This window comes from Dermacentor silvarum, chromosome 11 (assembly GCF_013339745.2).
Source record: "Dermacentor silvarum isolate Dsil-2018 chromosome 11, BIME_Dsil_1.4, whole genome shotgun sequence".
Classification (NCBI taxonomy): Eukaryota; Metazoa; Arthropoda; class Arachnida; order Ixodida; family Ixodidae; genus Dermacentor; species Dermacentor silvarum.
In genome coordinates this window covers 46,671,718-46,676,585 of record NC_051164.1, presented here as the reverse complement: position 1 = coordinate 46,676,585, position 4,868 = coordinate 46,671,718, and the positions used below count along the sequence as shown (strand labels likewise).

The 4,868-nt window shown below is 46.6% G+C and overlaps 1 pseudogene; it reads left to right on the top strand.

The window, feature by feature from the left end:
- Positions 1-3,294: 3,294 nt before the first annotated feature.
- LOC119434180 (U2 spliceosomal RNA) lies at positions 3,295-3,474 on the top strand (annotated as a pseudogene).
- Positions 3,475-4,868: the final 1,394 nt, after the last annotated feature.

Here is a 4,868-nt window from a genome sequence, read left to right as displayed (position 1 = left end):
TTTTTTCTTCTAAATATGCAAATTGTGTGTGCATATCTAGCGTACGTAGTCGCCAATTCTTAACGATATTGTTGTAAATAAAGGGAAATGCTAAATGTAGGACTCGGCATCGAGCGCTGAATGTTGAGATATGTTTTATTTTTTCTGATAGTCTGCATGCTGATATTGGCTATGCGTTCAGGGTATGGCATACATTATTAACGTGATAGCGTTTAGGGCCCCGTGTCGCAGAAAATCCGACGTCGGCAACCGGCGTGTGATCGAAGGCTGCGGAGAAAATCATCCAATCACATTGACCGCGCAGGCCCTCCATGTAGTGCAAGGTGTTGGTGAAAAGAAAATTGAATTTATCACAGTGAAATCCGTCAGAAAATTGGTAAAGTACGACTTTACCATTCGGCGTCGGATTCGCCGTCGGATTGTTTACCAATCGGCGTCGTATTCTAATTTGAATGTACGAGAAAACCTAATTCTGCCACGAGGAAACTCAAACACAAAACCCTTTTCCAGCATTTCTACCAGACCTGCGCGCGTCGGGGAAATAGCAAACAATTAATAAAATAATTTAAACAGGTGCTAGGGCCCTCACATTTTAATATGACAACTTATATTGCCCCTGGAAATACGTCTTTTCAGCAGTGCATTTCAGTTTAAAAGTGAAGCCGACATTAAAGGGATCGGTGAAAGGTCTTTGTAAGCTAGCTTTCCCACGTTCGGTGTTGCAGTGAATGAAGTCTACTTGCCGTATGCGAACGATGCGATGCGAATGGGTCCCGATAACGCTATCGCGTTCTACTCTTGAAGGCGAAGCTTAAGCGTCCTCCAATTTTTTTTTCTTTAGTGGTAGAAGTACTCATAACAGCAATCGGTGCAAAACATGTCTCTCTCCAGTGATGCGGTAAATCGACCGACTCCGCGCTGTATTTGATCTTATACCGAACGTATTCATATGAAACTGAGGTTGGTATTAGTCGAACACCTTAAGCACTGCCACGTTTAATGTTGATCTCTGGTGTATTATGTTGCAATACACATGCGAAAATGTTTCTGCTCCGTGCCATTGGAGTATTGCTTACGTGAACTCAGGACAAGCTGGTTGAGTCAGAGGACGACCTGACTCTTAGACCTGACTCAGCTTGGCTGTTGGCTCGAATCGACTGCGTAATTATGTTGCCTAGGTGGTTTAGCTAGTCAAGACACCCCCTGCAGGTTGTTTGGCAGAGCTCGATTCGACGCTTGCGTGGCCCGATTAGCTCGCATTTACAAGATCAATCAATCAATCAATCAATCAATCAATCAATCATTTTTACCTTTGTCGAATTCAACGGGCGCCGTTCAAGCCGCAATATCCGTCTGTCCATGGAGTCTTCAGTAGCTCTCGGGAATTTGACACCCGTTATTGATTTGCACTCAAACGGGACACACTCTGAAATAATTGTGTCCAGCCACAGACCGAGGTGGGCCGGGGTGTCTCGAAGTTGCTAACTTTCGGTGGTAGGCGCCAGCGCCGCAGGGAGTGTTTGGCGTATTTGTTGATTTCGACAGCACCAATGAAGAGACCAACATAAGGAATGATACGGGGTGACAGAGAAGAAGAAAAAAAAACCACTTCGGTAGCAGTTTGGTATCCACAAGGCATAACCAGAAATTGCTTATCAGAAACTACGTTATCAGTAGCTTCACTGAAGCTGGAACTCGACGAAATTCTAGCTAATTTTAAATACGCGATACCTTAATTTGACAATCATTGCCGATTATTTCTACGAGAAATTTTCAAGGGAAGCTTTTGTTGCCTCATAAGTGTCGACGGCGGTGGTGGTGGTGGTTTAGGTTTCACGCTAAAACCATATCGAAAACCTATCGAAAACTCACGTCTCGATCGCTTGGTATATACCAAAATTGGCAGGGAAGGGTACTAATGTACGACTAACATGACTGATAGGTGATGACATCAATTACATCACGTGCTGGTGAGTTACGTCATCGTTTCCGATAATAAAAATTCAGAGCCCTTCCACTACTGTGAAGGTGGAAGCCGGCGAAGCTACGGCTATAGTGGATGTTGCCCCCACGATTAGAAAGGTCGTATCGGCGTTGGGAATCACCCAACCGAACATGTCTGTCATGAACGTTCCGGTTGAGAAACTCGCTTTGAAACCTGGCCGTCGCACCGGGGAAGTTGGCGCTAGCGTTGCCGAGGCGTGCACCACCGTTGTCGGCTTCCTGGAGGGCAAGGCGACGCGGACGTTTGGCCTCAACATCGCGCTCCCTCAACTCGGGGTCCGCGGCTCTTCGCTGGCGTTTCACCTGGGCTTCGGAAGCCCTTACGCTAGAATCGGTACGTCGACGACGAGCCCTTTCTAGAGCGTGCTCGCGGCGGCGTTGCTCAAGCGCGTTAGGACACGTCGTCAATTGCTCATGAGTGAATCGTACCCCCTTAAGCAATGGCTCATACTCCCGTATACGCGGCCTGCGGAAGAAGATTGCGGAAGAAACGCTGCGGAAGAAGATGACGACGCTCGAGCCAATGCTGCTGATGATAGTTTTTTCTACACATGGGCATGGTCCTAGGGAACCTAGCCCTTAACAGCTTCGCTGTAAAAAATTCGGTGCCATTCCACTTTGTGATTGATGGAGGATAGATAGATAGATAGATAGATAGATAGATAGATAGATAGATAGATAGATAGATAGACAAACTTTATTAGAAAAATAATCAGTTTTGTGTTGCCCCGAAGGGGCATCGCTATATAATGGTCGGGGCCCCTAGTCCAGGGCTCCGTTGGCTCTTGCCATCTTTTCTGCTCTCTGGATCAGCTTGAGCTGGTCGTCGAGGGCCGAGCTGGACAGCAATGCCTCCCATTGTTCTCTTGTGGTGTTCGTGTCGTGGTGTTCTATGTTGTGTAGTGAAGGTGGATGACCAGCGAAGCTGTGTATGTGGTGATTGACCGTTGCTCCAGTGAAACCTTCCAAGTTTGTGGGATCGGGGCCTCATGGACGGTTCGCATTTCTTTTTGCCTCGCGGTCCTGGCAGGCAGCACGCCTACGCTTGGCGTTCCTGGCCCGCTCATCGTCGGTGGTCTCCTCCCGTGGCCGTCGTGCCCATTCCGTTTTCTGTTCACGCTGTTGTTCTTCAGACCGTACAACACGCGGCCTACCCATTTCACAGTCAGAGCAGAACTGAGGAAATGAGCCTACGTAGAGCACGACGTCAGGAGACAGAAGACACTCAGATTGGTAGGCACTAGTTTGAATACGCGGGAGAGCATACACGTGCATGGTGCGAACGTAGACATGGCCGACGCGGGTCAAAGTTTAGTATCTGTTCTTATCAGCTTAATATCTGATACGGGATGTATTTGGACCCAAGATATTCAACTTAATTTTGTAATTTGGCGGAGTGCTTGAAGCCTGCTTTACCTCAGCCGCGGGTAGGCCCGATATTGCACTATCTTGGGGATCGGCCCACGATTTTTGGTCTACGGACATTGATCCGCTGGAAACTAGCCATATACAGCTTCGCTGTTATACAAACCCGCGGAAAGTGTGTCTGGCCTATTTTGACGCCTTGCGACAAAATACCCGTCGAAAATGGCGCCTTTCGCGCTCCTCCAGCTGTGCTTGCAACACAGCGTTTGGCTGTTTCTTGCCGCTTTTGTTTTATGTACACGTGACATGCATTCATGAACAACGAAACAGAAAGTGCGTGAAGCCGCGAATCAAGACCTTCGGTGACAAACGCATGACAATGGCCACCTAAGTCAGGATCAAGCGATGGCACGTTCCAGTCTAATCAGAGGTCGAAGCGGTAAGTGAAGTTTAAGACCGTTTTGCGCGTAAAGCAAGTCCGAAACGACCTCAAGGTAAATGCACTTCTGAGTGTCATTGGCCCTAACCCGTCCACCTTAATTGTTGACATCGGTTGCAGCAGCTAAACCGTAGCAACAGGCTCACGCCCACAATAATAATTGAAGACTGACATAAAACAAATTGGTTAATAAATTGTATCATGTAGCTGAGTTGCGAAGGCTGGCTTCTTCTCAGAAGAAGAAATAAACTTTATTTGTGGAATGACTGTTAGGTCGGCCTGAATAAAATTTCTGTAGAATTACGGCTCTGCTCTGAGGGAAGCTATTTCAAAGAAAAAGTGTACTGCGGAACAGGCACTTGGGCAACTATAGCGTCGACTCTAGGAATAGTAGAGGTGATATATGTTGGTTATGTTCATGGAAAGAAATCGCTTGCTAATAATGCATACCTAGTGGCAGAAATGTCACCGGTGGCGGACATGGGAAAGCCCGCAGTGGAAACAAGAAATAAAGTAAACATTCTATCGATCCTAATCTTGTGCGTCGAGTAGAAGTATTAGGTGTATTGAGGCCCATGATCCAATGAGATCCAGGCTTACCCTGGATTTGAAGAGAAAGAGGAAAGCTTTCACGGAAAACGAGGCCATATTTAGGTGAAGGTTTGTCAAAAAAAGGGGAAAAAAAGACTAGTATTACCCAACATAAATATTGAGAACAGGAGTTTGAGAATAACATATAGGCAATAAATTAAAATAATTTAATAGGCTGTAGTTGAAGTCAGGTTTGAAGCTCTAGCACCAAGACAGGAAACAGGGAAGTCGTCCCCAGACTCAAAGAACCTAGCAAAGGCCATACAGAGCGCGAGTGCCTGCGGTCATAGATCACGTCAGGTCGGTTAAACTGTCAAAATCGTTCAACAGGAGGAAAATTAATGTAACATTCTGAATTGTAATATAGGAGAGAGAACAAAACATTTATTATTGAAAATTAATAGCCGTTTTGTGGCCGGACCTCCTAGTCCGGAAGACCATTGGCTTTTGCCGCCATCCGGGCTCGGTT